Source organism: Balaenoptera borealis, assembly GCF_965194805.1.
Source record: "Balaenoptera borealis genome assembly, chromosome: 5".
Classification (NCBI taxonomy): Eukaryota; Metazoa; Chordata; class Mammalia; order Artiodactyla; family Balaenopteridae; genus Balaenoptera; species Balaenoptera borealis.
In genome coordinates this window covers 146485576-146502841 of record NC_138862.1, presented here as the reverse complement: position 1 = coordinate 146502841, position 17266 = coordinate 146485576, and positions in this window count along the sequence as shown.

Genomic DNA, 17266 nt, shown 5'->3' with positions numbered 1-17266 from the left:
AACAGAATCCAACAGCACATTAAAAGGATCATACACCATGATCAAGTGGGGTTTATCCCCCGAATGCAAGGATTCTTCAATATATGCAAATCAATCAATGTGATACCCCATATTAACAAACTGAAGGATAAAAACCATATGATAATCTCAATAGATGCAGAAAAAGCTTTTGACACAATTCAACACCCATTCATGATAAAAACCCTCCAGAAAGTAGGCATAGAGGGAACTTACCTCAACATAATAAAGGCTATATATGACAAACCCACAGCCAACATTGTTCTCAATGGTGAAAAGCTGAAACCATTTCCACTAAAATCAGGAACAAGAGAAGGTTACCACTCTCACCACTATTATTCAGCATAGTTTTGGAAGTTTTAGCCACAACAATCAGAGAAGGAAAAGAAATAAAAGGAATCCAAATCGGAAAAGAATTAAAACTGTCACTGTTTGCAGATAACACGATACTATTCATAGAGAATCCTAAAGATGCTACCAGAAAACTCCTAGAGCTAATCAATGAATTTGGTAAAGTACCAGGATACAAAGTTAATGCACAGAAATCTCTTGCATTCCCATACACTAGTGATGAAAAATCTGAAAGAGAAATTAAGGAAACACTCCCATTTACAACTGTAACAAAAAGAATAAAATACCTAGGAATAAACCTACCTAAGGAGACAGATGCCGATAACTATAAGACACTGATAAAAGAAATTAAAGATGATACAAACAGATGGAGAGATATACCATGTTCTTGGATTGGAAGAATCAACTTTGTGAAAATGACTCTATTACCCAAAGCAATCCACAGATTCAGTGCAACCCCTATCAACCTACCAATGGCATTTTTCACAGAACTAGAACAAAAAATTTCACAATTTTTATGGAAACGCAAAAGACCCTGAATAGCCAAAGCAATCTTGAGAAAGAAAAATGGATCTGGAGTAATCAGTTTCCCTGACTTCAGACTATACTACAGAGCTACAGTAATCAAGATAGTATGGTAGTGGCACAAAAACAGTAATATAGATCAATGGAACAGGATAGAAAGCCCGGAGATAAACCCATGCACATATGGTCACCTTATCTTTGATAAAGGCCGCAAGAATATACAATGGAGAAAAGACAACCTCTTCAACAAATGGTGCTGGGAAAACCGAACAGCTGCATGTAAAAGAATGAAATTAGAACACTCCCTAACACCATACACAAAGATAAACTCAAAATGGATTAAAGACCTAAATGTAAGGCTAGACACTATCAAACTCTTAGAGGAAAATATTGGCCGAATACCGTATGACATAAATCATGGCAAGATCATTTTTTACGCACCTCCTAGATAAATGTAAATAAAAACAAAAATAAACAAATGAGACCTAATGAAACTTAAAAGCTTTTCCACAGCAAAGGAAACCATAAACAAGATGAAAAGACAATCCTCAGAACGGTAGAAAATATTTGCAAACCAAGCAACAGACAAAGGATTAATCTCCAAAATACACAAGCAGTTCAATATCAAAAAACAAACAACCCAATCCAGAAATGGGCAGAAGACCTAAACAGACATTTATCCAAAGAAGTTATACAGATTGCCAGCAAATACATGAAAGGATGCCCACATCACTAATCATTAGAGAAATGGAAATCAAAACTACAATGAGGTATCACCTCACACCTGTCAGAATGGCCGTCATCAAAAATCTACAAACAATAAATGCTACAAACACACACACACTCAATGAAATATTACTCAGCCATAGAAAAGTATGTAATCTTGCAATTTGGGGCAATGTGCATGAATCTAGAGGGTGTTATGCTATGATAAATAAGTCAGACAGAGAAGGAAAAATACCATATAATTTCTTATATATTTAATCTAGAAAACCAAAACAACCAACCAAATCAAACCAAACAATAACAGATTAATACATACAGAGAACAAACTGGTGATTGCCAGAGTGGAGGAGCATGAGGGTGGGGTGGTTTGTGAAATAAAAGAAAGAGATTAAGAGGTCCAAACTTCTAGTTATAAAATAAATGTCATGATGATGTAGTGTACATCATAAAGAATATAGTCAACAATACTGTAGTAATTTGCATGGTGACAGATGGTTACTAGACCTATAGTGGTTATCATTTCATAATGTATTTAAATGTTGTATTACTATGTTGCACACATGAAATTAACATAATATTGTATACAACTATACTTCAGTAAAACTAAACAAAACAAAATGGTGGATGGGTGAAGGGTTTCCTTTAATCATTGCTGTTTTCCAGGACCACAGGCTCGGGTAAATTCCATGTTGTCATGCATAGGTGAGCCTCCTCATCTCCCATAACCCACCACTGCACTGAAATTTCTCTTACTGGGACCACCAGTGAGCTCCATGTGCCTAATCCTAAAGACATTTGACTTCTTTGAAGCCATTGCTCACCATGGGCTCTTTTATAAAGGCTTTTTCCTCCTAGTTCATAAATGTTCTCCATCCAGCTTCTTGGACTGTTTCTTACTTTTTCAGGCTCTATACTCCTCTCCTCCATCTGATTCATAAATATGAGGAATCAGTCCTGTGCCTCCCTCTTCTTGCTCTCTGCACCTCTCTCCAGGCTTTATCAATCACTCCCATGACTGTAAATGTCTCTCTATGCTGATGTCTCCTAGATGTATTGTCTACAGCCCAGGTCTTGTGAATGCTAGATCTAGACAATCAGTTACTGCTTCAACATCTGCACATAGAGAGACCTCAAAATCAACCACCCCAAAGGCAGACGCCATCCTTCCTTACCAAAAGCTCACTTATCTTCCAACTCCATTTCCATAAATGGCATTTCCATCTACCCTCTTGCCCATGCTGCATTGTTGCTTGGAGAACTCTCTTCCTGGCTAATGGCTATGCTTTCTTCTTATCTCTTCTAAAAGTGTCACTCTTCAGAAGTCTTCCCAGTGCCTGTCTTCTGCATTGTTAATGCCCGCATTGTGCTGTCTCCCAGTACCATGTTTTCTTTATGACACCAGTCACATTTTTGTTTTAGTTTGTTTACTGTCTCTTACCAATTTAGACTGTTAGCTCCACAAGTGCAGGGATTCTGTACCTGCCCCAGTACGTGGCACAGAACAAATATATAACATATTTGTGGAAGGAAGAAAGGAAAGGGGGAAATAGAGTAGAAGGAACCTCTTCTGATAATTCAGTAAAGAAGATAAAGTTTTTAAAAATAAACTTCTAATTTTAAAATAGTTTTAGATTTACAGATTTAGATTTACAGAATCATTGTGAATATACAGAAAGTTCCATATATTCCCCCCACCCCAGCTTCCCCTATTATTAACATCTTACATTAGTATGGTACATTTGTATAATTAAATGGACCAATATTGATCTATTTTTATTAACTAGAGCACATATTTTATTCTGATTTCCTCAGTTTTCCTCAAACATCATTTTCTGTTCCAGGATCCCATCGAGCATACCATATTACACTTGATAAACATGTCTCCTTAGGCTCCTCTTGGTTGTAACAATTTCTCAGATTGTTATTGTTTTTAATAATCTTGACAGTTTTGAGGATCACTGGCTAGGTATTTTATAGAGTTTCCTCAACTCGGATTTGTCTGGTATTTTTCTAATGATGAGACTGGAATGTGTTTGGGGGAGGAAGATCACAGATGTAAAGTGCCATTTTCATTACATCTTATCACAAGTACATACTATCAATATGACTTATCACTGTGGATGTTAATCTTGATCACTTGGCTGGAGATAGTGTTTGTCATGTCTCCCCACTGTAAACTTACTCTTTTCCCCCTCTTTTTCTATAAGGTTCTCTTTGAAAGAAAGTAACTACATGTACCCCAAACTTAAGGAGTGGGGAGTTATGCTTCATCTCCTTAAGGGGGCACATCTACATATTTGGGTGTTTTTTTTTTTGCATTTTTCAAGATATTTGTCTATTTCTGCCCCATTTATTTACTTACTCAGTCTTTTATTTATATTAGCATTGACTCATGAATATTTATTTTGTACTCTGGGTTATAATCTAATAATACTTTCTATGGACCAAATTGTGTCCCCAAAATTCATATGTTAAAGCTCTAAACCACAATGTAATGGTATTTGGAGACATGCCTTTGGGAATTAATTAGGTTTAGATGAGGTCACAAAAGTGGGGACCTCATGATGGGATTAATGGTCTTATAAGAAGAGACACCAGAGAGCTCTCTCTGTCTGTCTCTTTCTCCCTCTGCCAAGTGAGGGCACAGCAACCATCTGCAGGCCAGGAAGAGGGCCCTCACTGGGGAATGGAATTAGTCAACACCTTGATCTTTGACTTCCCAGCTTCCAGAATTGTAAGAAATAAATTACTATTTATTTCTGTTTAAGCCACCCAGTTTATGTTATTTTATTATAGCAGTACAAGCTAATACACTATTTCATTTTTTTGCTCAAATTATTCTACATTTGGCCACTGGAGCTCTTTAAGCTGCCTTCTGTATCCTTCTGATATACTCCTGTCATTGTGAGTTTGTTTTATTTTGTTTTGAATGCTAACTTTCTGGAACTACAAGATGCTCCAGGCTCATTTGGTATATTCCTTGCCAGTCATTTCTCCAAGGTCCTGATTTTTTTTATTGGACAATGGTATTAAAAACCAAGATCTACAGCTCGGTGCTTTGTGACCACCTGGAGGGGTGGGATAGGGAGGGTGGGAGGGAGATGCAGGAGGGAGGGGATATCGGGATATATGTATACATATAGCTGATTCACTTTGTTCTACAGCAGAAACTAACACAACACTGTAAAACAATTATACTCCAATAAAGATGTTAAAAAAAAAAAGACATTGAAATAAAATAAAACAAGTCAGAGAAAGACAAAAAAAAATTAGAAATAAAGGTCTTAAATAAAAAAAAGAACAGAACAAACAAACAAAAAAACAAAACCAATATCTAGTGCTAAGTGTGCTCACTGCTACTGGGATGTCATCATTTCTAGGCCTTTTCGTCTGACGGAACAAGGAAATATATGCACATGCTAACCTGTGTATATACATATATCCATAAATATTTCTATATGTAAACATCTGTATCAATATTAAGTTAAACATAAGTTTATATGGTTGTCTCCAACTCTAATTTATTACCCCCTTGTAGAATACCCCTACTCCTTTCCTGAGTATCTGTAATCTTCCACTCTAATAGAGAAAAACCTGGCGTTTGTCATCTGCCATCCGTTTACTTAATTGTTCAATTCTGGTATATATGTATAACAGTATCAAAATTGTAGGCCTTTACCTTTATGGGAAACAACCTTATTAACTAGAGTATATCAAAGAGTGTTCTGCCTATGTTTTCCTCTAGGAGTTTTATTGTATCTAGCCTTACATTTAGGTCTTTAAACCATTTTGAGTTCATTTTTGTGTATGGTATTAGAGAATGTTCTGCAATATCTTTTTGGATCCGTCTCCTAGCGTAGTGGAAATAAAAACAAAAATAAGCAAATGAGACCTCATTAAACTTAAAAAGTTTTGCAGAGCAAAGGAAACCATAAACAAAATTAAAGACAAAATATAGAATGGGAGAAAATATTTGCAGATGATGTGACTGACAAGGGATTAATTTCCTAAATATACAAAGCTCATGCAGCTCAATATTTAAAAAAAAAACAACAACAACCCTATCAAAGAAATGGGCAGAAGATCCAAATAGGCATTTCCCCAAACAAGACATACATGGCCAAAACGCACATGAAGAGATGCTCAACATCGCTAATTATTAGAGAAATGAAAATCAAAATTACAATGAGGTATCACCTCACACTTGTCAGAATAACCATCATCAAAAAGTCTACAGATAATAAATGCTGGAGAGGGTCTGGAGAAAGTGGAACCCTCCTACGCTGTTGGTGAAAATGTAAATTGATACAGCCACTACGGAGAACAGTAATGAGGTTCCTTAAAAAACTAAAAATAGAACTACCATATGATCCTGCACTTAACTATAGTCCTCACTTTTTGTCTGTCTTCTTACTGCCTCTAAAATATGGAATGTTTCACAGATTTACGTTCCATCGTTGTGCGGAGGTCATGCTAAATCTTCACTGTGTCATTCTGAATTTTGCGTATACTGGATTCGTTGCTAATGAATCCAGATAAATGTAATTAAACTGCTCATCTCCATGATTTGTTCCTATTCTCTGCTATTTGTTTTCTGGAAACTGCCTAAAAAATTCAAGAAGTCTCCAGAGATGTCAAGATAAGAGTACTAGTTTTACTCATTTAATTTCTCCCTTTCTTAGGTATTTGAGTGCCACAAAGAACAAGGGAGGGTAGTGCAGAGAAAAAGTACAGAGACATTATTTTGATTTTGTGGCATTGGGCAAACAGGCCCATAATTTCCTTCTGACAGCTCCCTGGCTATTGGTATCTAACCTCTTGGGGCTAGGAGGTTAGTGGAAGGTTCAACATTATCATGAAAAGGTTAGAACCTCAATAGGTTCTAGAATTGAGTTGATTCTAATGTCCAATCTTCCACTCACCTTAACCTTCTCAAGCCCCACTTTTCTTATCTGTGATGAATAGGTAACAATAGTAACTACTCATGGGCTTGCTTTGAATCCTAAATAAGTTAATGGTTCTGATGCTCTTAGCACAGAGCATGTGGTAAGCCCTCAATACATTAAGTATTGTTAGGTATTGTTATTATTAATAATATTATTTATGGAATTAAGTATATTAAAATTATGATAAATTTGATGAAGGATGTTAAAGAGAGCAATGAAAGATTACAGAAGGACTTGGTCTCGTCTGGGGATTTGGGAAAAGTTTCTATGAAGAAAGGACATGTAATCTGAGAACTGAACATTCACTAGTTCTCAAATAGTAAACAGAGTGGAGAAAGGATTTCATAGACCCACATCTGTGAAGCCTTGCTGAGTGAAAGAGCTTGTAGAACCAATCGAAAGAAATTGGAGATGTAGCATGTCAAGTAAGGAAGAGAATATCCAGCAAAAGGGCCTGCGAGGCTGACAGGGTCCCAGATGACTAGGTTCTACAGGCCACATTGAAGGTTTTGAATTTTTATCTCCAGTACTGAGGAGAGGACTGAAGGGTTATTAACCAGTTGGGACATAGTGAAAATTTCTTCTTTAGCAAAAATCATGCTGGCTGATATCTGGGGAATAGATTGGAGGGAGTGAGAGTGGGAGGGAAAAGCAGGTCCAACTGTCCATTGAGAGATGATGGTGGCTTTGACTGGAGTGGTGGTGTTGATGGAGAGAAGTAGAGTTGTTTCCATTGTGGGTTGGAAGTTGAGTCAAGTTTTGGAGTACAGTCATAAGAGGATTAAAAAATACTTCTGTTAACTGGGAAAATTTAATGACATTGAAAATGTAGAAACAATTGGTTTTATTATGTGGAACTTCAGCAAATGGAGACAAGATCATGGAGTGGGAATTCTGGGTGGGGGGGCATGGGCAACTCACCATTAGGAAGTGTGTGTTTCAGAATTAGAGATACACACAGTGGAGCAAGTTGCTGGATGGGTAGTGAGTTCCCTGTCACCAGAGAGTTTAAGAGGATGAGTGATCACAATTAGAGAACTCTAAAAGATGTTTCTGAGTAAACTTTTAATTTAAAATATTAAGACGCCATAATACATAAGAACTAACAATTTTATAAATGACTAACAATTAAGATTGTGGTGTGCAGTCTATAAGAGGTGTAGTTTTCATTTAAAGTTATTTGAGATTCATCAGGTTCACATCACAAATATAGTTTTATCTTTAGAACATTTGACATAAATCCAAAATCAGCCATGAGTTGCATGCAATTACATATTTAATTTGCTTTGAATTTTTAGACTTTGAAAATAAAGTTCCAAAAGAATTAGAGAACAAACTCAATTTCCTGTTTTCTTTGTCTCCATTTTCTTCAGGAAATTGATGCAATGGACACCTAGAGGCAAAAGTGTTCTTAATAATCATGTATGACTCAGCAGATCAGGCTCAGAGCCAATCGCTAGTAATGGTATAGAGACTTTGAAATATAAGACAGCCAATGATAGAGGTCACTATACTCATTCTTAATTTTAAACTAGGTGTTGTATCCAGTCACATATATCTTCTTTCTTCTTCCACCTTACTATCTTCTAATTTTTACTTTCTATATCCTTGTCAGGTAGAGCTCACAGTTTGTTTTTCTAATGTACAGTATTTTTCCTTTTTCCTGTTTGTTCATATGGTGTACAAGTACATCTTGTCACTGGAACTTTTCTTTCCTAGCAGGAAATTTTTTTAATTGGGAGAATAACTTAGTAACCCTGAAGAGTTTGGGGCAGAAAAGTAAATAGATTTTGTTGCTCTGCCCCACACCAGCATTACTATTTTTACCTTCCTGTACACTGTTAAGAGAGTATTGTCTGTTTACTTTTTTACAAGGAAGAACATTTCCCTCTATGCACAACATATTCCAATTGCCTAATTTTTTTCTATCCATGCCTGGTTGCATAAGCTGTCTGGTACATCGTTTCAGAGGCAATCATAATGACTAACAAAGTTAATGCTTTCAGCTAGTTCTAAGCACAAGTAGATCTTTACATTTTTCACCCTACATTTAACTTTTTGTTTCTTAAAACATGAAATGAATACAGCTGGACATTGTATTCCTCTAATTGTTTCCATCTGGTCTCTCAGAGCAGAATGGGGACAAAGTAGGTAGAGTGAGTGGAACATTCCAGAACATGATTTTATGCTTATTTGATTAGAGAATCATTAAAGCATTGGGTTGCTCTTAAGAATTTCTCTGAAATATCTAAGCAGGGAGGCATTTCAAAGCAATGAGGTAAATTGGGACTTCTGGTAGGAAATGTTCCTGGGATTCCCAAAATGTGTGGCCAAATATTTTAGGTTATGGAAGGTTAATTCTTAGACGTTAGGCTTTCATTCATTCATTCATTCATTTATTCCTTCACTGAGTACCCATCAGGACTCATATCCCATTTTACATGCTGGTGAGATTATGGTGAAGGAGACACAGGTACTTCATCTCAAGAAATTTCCATTTCTAATGGTGAAAGAGATCGTTGCAATATAAAAATTATAGTAGTTTTAAGTACTTTAATATAGACAGTGCAAAGAGAAAATATAAAAGTGGGACAGTAAGTATATCTGAGGGTGGTTCAAGAAGACTTCCTCGTGGAGACTTGGAAAAGAGTGGTAAGCAAATAAGGGATATGATTTGGGAAATGGTAGATACAATCAGCGCAAACCAAATTCAAGCAGAGGGAATAACATGACCATGAAATGGTGGCATAGGACAGTCATGGGCTGTTTGGGAGAGAATAGGTAGGAGCATTTGGTGTGTTGCTGATGGGGAGGGAGAAGGGCTGAGGCTGTGGAGGGAGCTAAGGGCCAGTTCAGGAGGGGCTTGTATGGCATGCTGGGAGTTTTAATTTTGTCTTCTTGGGCCATGAGGAGATATTGAAGAATTCTGAGCAGAGGAGTGATGTCGTCCGTTTTGGAATATTTTCATGGTAGCAGTTTACAGTATGGATCAGAGGTAAACAAAAGACATGCCTGTCATCTAGGACACTATTTCAATGGTCTAAGCAAGTGATAATGTAATAGGCCAATAGCCATGGGATTAGAGGGGAAGGATATTCAAGAAATAGTTAGGTGGTAGAAGCCATGGAACTTGGTGTTAGTTGAATGAGGAAGGGTATGGAAGAGAAATAAAATTGTGGATTTTCTTTTTTAATTTATTAGGCTTTTACAATGTGCCAGCACTTTTCAGGGAAGGCTTCATTTAATCACCAAACCAGCTTGATGTGGTAGATACTATTGTTACTGAAAGTAGGGTCTGGTTACCTGTCACTCTAAAGCCAATAAAGAGGCAAGGGGTGGAAAAGAAAGTTTGCTTTATTTTGGAGGTGAGCAGCTGGAGGGGAGGGCGGACTCCTGTTCAATGGCTGACTCCCCCCACTGACAATCAGTGGGCAAGAGCTTTTATAGATGGAGGGAAGGGGTTACATGCAGAAACAGCACAGTCAACTCTGACAGTCATCTTAAAATTCGTCATGCAGTGGTCTGATCAGTGTCATCTTGATTGTTTTAAGTACAGTTAGTCTTTAGTTCCAGGGTTGGTTTGTTCCCATTTATTTGAGGCCAGTTCTCAGAATTGTGGCAGCTATGTCATGGCTACAGTCTGGTCATCATGTAAATTCTAAGTTCTTCCACCTGGTGGAGGTTTCAGTATCTATAAGACAGCTCAAAGAATATGGCTCAGAATATTACCTGTAGCCCTTGATGAGAAACTAAAGGTCCTTGACTGAACTGTTATTATTTGGTCTCGTTTGACTGTTTTCCTTTGTTTTTGCATTTTCTCACTTCTCTGATTAAACTTATTATTTGGCTAAAGTTTTTTCACAGACAAAATGCAGGCTGAGGGACCTGCTCTATTTCAATCCTCCCTTTTCTTTGATACTCCTCAATCTTGAGGAGGGACAGGTATAGAACAAGAAAGGGAATAAAGTTTCGAATGGAGAGGTTAATCATAAACTTGGCAGAGGAACTCAGTTTTAGTTCCATTTCTTTTTCAGTTTTCCCCAACTCTTGAGGGAATGGGGCTGGGGTGATGACTGCTCTTGGCTACTTCCTGCTGAAGTGGGGCTCAGTCCTGGCTAATTTTGGGACTGGACACAGAGTTGGAAATAATCTCACGTTCCAAGCTTATCATCAATATTTTGTATTATGAAAATATTACCTCTCTCTTTGACTACTTTGTCATAGTACCTGGACATTTGATAATTAGTAGGCATATTACAATGAGCATAATAATTAAAATGCATCTTTGTATTATTCTCTGAATGTGTCAATATTTTTTCCCTTAATGGTTAAAGCAGTTGTACAGTGTATGTTTAATAGGCCACAGACAGACTGTTTTGGTTAGCCTAAAGTTCAAATTAAATCATATATAAGCCAGAATGACTTCCCCATACTTCAATATGTAAAATTTTCTTCCATCATTTTCCCCTTCTAATTGCAAATCTTTCCATAGAAAGCATTGGTAATCAATATATTTTTCCAACATTGCCAGAGTGGTTCAGTTGCCTGCTCTGGGTCCGTTCAAGTCCCTCAGTGCTAGGCCTACAGTTTTGTTTATATATTTGCCTAGTCATACATGTTGGGGGGAAACTAATCAGACATAACAAGTACAGAGGTATGCTGATGGAGAAATATTTTATAGGCTATACATTTTATCACTTATACCCAATTGTCACACAAACATTGTACCTGTGCTTCAAGCAGTAAACTTTAAGCCAGCAGTGATACACATCATAATTAGTTATATTCTGTGACAACTTCACTAGACAATTTTTTTCCATCCTAAATATTGGCATCAAAAATATGGTTAAAAGCAAAATAATAACTTTCTATTGAAATTCTTTAAATTTTTAACTCAGTTTAGCAGTATGATCTGCAAGTTATCAAAAACCTGTATTTGTTTAATAACTTTTAGAACATTAATATTAACGACATTTACCTATTCAGTATAACCTAAGAATGTTTATCATTATTATTTGACAATGTTTTCCATGTAACTTAATGTACCAAATAATCCTAGTTACTTTAATGTTTCTTTTGAGATGGCTTAGGGGCCTTCAGGAATATTCAAAGTTAGCTAGAGAAGAAACTTACAATTTGTTATCAAAAGCACTTTAATATTCCAGGAACACTTTTTGTTTTCTTAACAGAGAGAGAAAACCAAATTCCAGTCCTGCACCAGCTTCTTATTAATAACAAAATTCATTTATCTAATTAAATTCAATCTAATCTTAATCCTGACAATGTACAAAATTCTTTTCTCAAAGTTCCTTGTTTACAAACATTTTATCACTTTCTGGATCCATATTAACTAGTCCCTTATTTTCCCCATATATAAGCAACCAGCTCCAGGATAAAATTTTTCTCCTTTTTTTCCTCTACAAAAATATCTCCAGTCTTTATATCTTCTCTTGCCAACAACACATATCTTATTTGCTTTACACACTGAACTGTTTCCCTTATCATTTTAGTATCTTTAATTACATATTATGATTTTTTTACCTTTAAAAGACCTTAACAAAACCAAGAGACAAGTAATTTAACTATTATACCAGCATTTTCTGATTGGCAAACTTAAGAACATATTCCATAACCTCTAAAAACATACATTTTTCTCATAGCACAGTTTCTCTTTAATGTGGAATGAGATGCATGTTTAGTGAACCCAAACATCTTTTAAAGTTCTACTAATTAATCCAACGCTTAAGTTTCAGGCAACGTGGGCTGTGTTTGTATTTCAAGGACATGATAAGAGTTAACTTCAAGCTTTCTCTTAGGCCTACGTTTATTCTGTCAGGGTCAGAATTCTGAAAACAGTATTTTATCAAGCTGGCTTTCTCCAACTGCATATGCAAAAAGAACCAGTTTTGGAGCTTTAAAAGAATTTCATTTTAACCAGTTTTCTCTGGAGTCTGAAGAATACTGTTGCCATACATTGTTTAAAAATTATCTTCCTCTTTCTTTAGTCATAATTTCTTAGCTAAAATTTTTCTAATGAATTGAACCTGAATTTCCCATTTTACAAAAGACAACAATGATACCAATCACACAAATGGAATATACACTCACACACCAGAAGACAGAACTGTCACAGATCTCCCAAGAGGATGACGCATATGGAGTCCCAAACACTTTTCCAACACAAATGGTCCTCAACCTCAGACACACATCAGAACCAATCGGCAAAATGCTCAAATGACACTCAGTGCTCACAAACGGTCCTCAACGTCAGACACACGTAAGAACCAACTAGCAAAATACCCCGTAGCACTTCGTGCTCAAAAGAGAAGTTAGCCCAGGTGCACACCAGTGGACTTACTTGGTCCTGGAGCTCATCAGCCCATCCAGAAGCATCTTTCTGTTCCACCAAGGAAAAGCATCGGTTGGCAGTCAATGTCGAGCAGGGGAGGAACAGGGAGGATCCCCGAAACAAATGGTTTCGGCAACTGCTAGAAACATCTCCCCAAAATCCCCTCTCAGGGCCAGTAAGCCATGAGCAGCGGTCTCCTCGCAACCATCCCAGAGCTTTGTCATGGCTGCAGCTCTGCTCGGAAAACCCCAGGATCCAGATATCGCTAGAGCACAGCAGCCCCACGCTGGGTGCCAAAAAACTGTAACCGAAAGTGGGGGTCCGGCTGCTCGCCGCTCTGAAGCCAATAAAGAGGCAAAGCTGGTGGGAAGGAAAGTTTGTTTTATTTCAGAGACTGGCGACTGGGGGTGGGGGCACTCCTGTCCAAAGGCCGACTGCCCCCACTGACAATCAGGGGGCAAGAGCTTTTATAGACAGAGGGAGGGGGCTACGTGCAGAAACAGCGCAGGCAGCTCTGACGGTCACCTTGAAATTGGTCATCGGTGGTGTGATCAGTGTCATCTTGATTGTTTTAGGTACAGTTAATCTTCAGTTCCAGGATTGGTTTGCTCCTATTTCTTTGAGGCCAATTCTTGGAATTGTGACAGCTTATGTCATGGCTACAGTCTGGTCATCATGTAGTTAACTTCTTCCACCTGATGGCGGTTTTAGTATCTACAAGACAGCTCACGGGATAAGGCTCAATATTATCTATAGCCTTTGAGGAGGAACTAAAAGTCCTTGAGTTTGCTTAATGACTGAACTATTATTATTTAGTCTTGTGGGACTGTTTTCCTTTGTTTCTACATTTTCTCACTTCTTTGATTAAACTTATTGTTTGGCTAAAGTTTATTCACAGACAAAAGTTAGGCTGAGAACATGGAGGGGAAGGACCATCTTTCACTACGATTATCCCATTTTATAGTTGGGCATTCTGAAACTTAGAAGCTAAATCTTGCCCAAGATCAGAGTTAATAAAGAGTAAGCTGGGATTTAACCCCCAGCAATCTGAGCCCAGGGCCTGCGGGCTTAATTATGATGGTAAACTGCATCTTCCAGGTGGTTCCTTTTCCCTTCATGGCCAGTAGAAGTTGAGGAGAAACTGTGGGAGAGGAGATGACTAAATGACAGAACAGAGGCTATTCTGGTTCCCACTTACCATCATATGTAACTACATAATTTGTAAAACCAACTTACATTGCCTTTTGGATAAAAAAAAAAAAAAAGAAAACTCATCTGATAATTCAACTGATATTACCTTGAATCAGTTTAAATATCTGCTGACTAAGAATTGAGAATATCTGCATTCATGAAATACTTGTATGCTGGGGTTTTTTTGTTCACATGATAGTCATAACCAACACTTGGTCAGCGAGGCATTTTTAACATCTTTAATCCCTTTTGCTAATTAAGTGAAGGTAGTTGAAGAACCTGATTTCATTATAAAATGAAATTCAACACTTAGCTTCTTTTGTGATTTTGAGCAAAAGTAAGAGACTTTAATACAGATATGTCATTGCCACAAAAGACAGCTTCACATGCTATGACCAATGCACAGGGCCCCTGCACTCAGAATGGCCCTGTGCTTGCGGTTTAAGGCTCTGCATTTGAGGTCATGAAATGCTTAATAATTTCATCTTTGAATCTGTGTATTGGAAGTGAAGTCTGATAGGACAGGGAGCGTGTGTATTGGGGACTTGGACCCTAGCTCATGCGTGGTCCCTCCAGCGCCCACCCTCCTGGGCTTAGATTCTCAGCCATCTGCCCCCAGCCCCCTGGGCCTCTGCCTAGCCTCCAGCTCCAGCTCCCCATCCCTGTATGATTACTGCTGCTGCCCTCTACCTGGTATGGTGATTGGGTGTGTCAGCAGGGGAGACCTGTGTTTCACCTTTACTCTCCTCCACCTGTAAGGTATGAATGCAGGTGAGGAGAAGGTCAGGGTGGAGCTTGTGCCCTGCATTGTGACATCTTGGGGTGGGGCAAAGAAGAGGCCATCCCTGACCAGGCTGGCAGCACCATGGCCTGTTTGGTGGGCAATTCAGTGGTGGCTTCTTGCCCACGTCCTGCAGGCATGGAGGTTGCCATCTCTTGGGGCTCTCTCATCTACCTCCAGTTGGGATGCTGGAATGCGGGAAGGGGAGATTGACTTCCCCACTCCCTGCTGGGGTACCACATTTTTATTTTGCATGAGCCACCCCACAAATTATGTAGCTGAAACTGTCTCCACTATCTCTTGCCTTACTTTGTATATAATAAATGCATACACTGAACTTTGTTAAATATGAATTCAGCAACTGTAGACGTGCCTGTCATAACCATGTGCTAGCCCACTTCTTTAGGACTTAAAAAGAAATAACATATAGATAAAGCATAAAATGATAAAATAATGACTTAAAATCTGATTACAATGTGTACACTTTACTCATGGTTAATAAACTTGGGAAACTTGAGAAAGAACAATTAAAAAATTAACAACTTAGAGTTTTATTTTGACTTCTGTTATGAAGAGTAATGGTGCGTAATAATTTTTTTTTTAAACATCTTTATTGGAGTATAATTGCTTTACAATGGTGTGTTAGTTTCTGCTCTATAACAAAGTGAATCAGTCATACATATACATATGTTCCCACATCTCCTCCCTCCTGCATCTCCCTCCCTCCCACCCTCCCCATCCCACCCCCCTAGGCGGTCACAAAGCAAAGAGCTGATCTCCCTGCCTTATGCGGTTGCTTCCCACTAGCTATCTGTTTTACGTTTGGTAGTGTATATATGTCCATGCCACTCTCTCACTTTGTTACATCTTACCCTTCCCCCTCTCCATATCCTCAAGTCCATTCTCTAGTAGGTCTGTGTCATTATTCCCGTCCTGCCACTAGGTTCTTCATGACCTTTTATTTTATTTTTTTATCCCTTAGAGTCCATATATATGTGTTAGCATACTGTATCTGTTTTTCTCTTTCTGACTTACTTCACGCTGTATGACAGACTCTAACTCCATCCACTTCACTACAAATAACTCCATTTCATTTCTTTTTATGGCTGAGTAATATTCCATTGTATATATGTGCCACATCTTCTTTATCCATTCATCCAATGATGGACATTTAGGTTGCTTCCATGTCCTGGCTATTGTAAATAGAGCTGCAATGAACATTTTGGTATATGACTCTTTTTGAATCATGGTTTTCTTTTTGAATTATGGTTTTCTGAATTACGGTTTTCTCTTTTTGAATTATGGTTTTCTCAGGTTTTTGAATTATGGTTTTTCTTATATGCCCAGTAGTGGGATTGCTGGGTCTTATGGTAGTTCTATTTTTAGTTTTTTAAGGAACCACCATACTGTTCTTCATAGTGGCTGTATCAATTTACATTCCCACCAACAGTGCAAGAGGGTTTCCTTTTCTCCACACCCTCTGCAGCATTTATTGTTTCTAGATTTTTTGATGATGGCCATTCTGACCGGTGTGAGATGATATCTCATTGTAGTTTTGATTTGCATTTCTCTAATGATTAATGATGTTGAGCATTCTTTCATGTGTTTGTTGGCAATCTGTATATCTTCTTTGGAGAAATGTCTATTTAGGTCTTCTGCCCATTTTTGGATTGGGTTGTTTGTTTTTTTGTTATTGAGCTGCATAAGCTGCTTTTAAATCTTGGAGATTAATCCTTTGTCAGTTGCTTCATTTGCAAATATTTTCTCCCATTCTGAGGGTTGTCTTTTGGTCTTGTTTATGGTTTCCTTTGCTGTGCAAAAGCTTTTAAGTTTCATTAGGTCCCATTTGTTTATTTGTGTTTTTATTTCCATTTCTCTAGGAGCTGGGTCAAAAAGGATATTGCTGTGATTTATGTCATAGAGTGTTCTGCCTATGTTTTCCTCTAAGAGTTTGATAGTGTCTGGCCTTACATTTAGGTCTTTAATCCATTTTGAGTTTATTTTTTGTGTATGGTGTTAGGGAGTGTTCTAATTTCATACTTTTACACGTACCTGTCCAGTTTTCCCAGCACCACTTATTGAAGAGGCTGTCTTTTCTCCACTGTATATGCTTGCCTCCTTTATCAAAGATAACGTGACCACATGTCCGTGGGTTTATCTCTGGGCTTTCTATCCTGTTCCATTGATCTATGTTTCTGTTTTTGTGCCAGTACCATACTGTCTTGATTACTGTAGCTTTGTAGTATAGTCTGAAGTCAGGGAGCCTGAGTCGTCCAGCTCCATTTTTCGTTCTCAAGATTGCTTTGGCTATTCGGGGTCTTTTGTGTTTCCATACAAATTGTGAAATTTTTTGTTTAAGTTCTGTGAAAAATGCCAGTG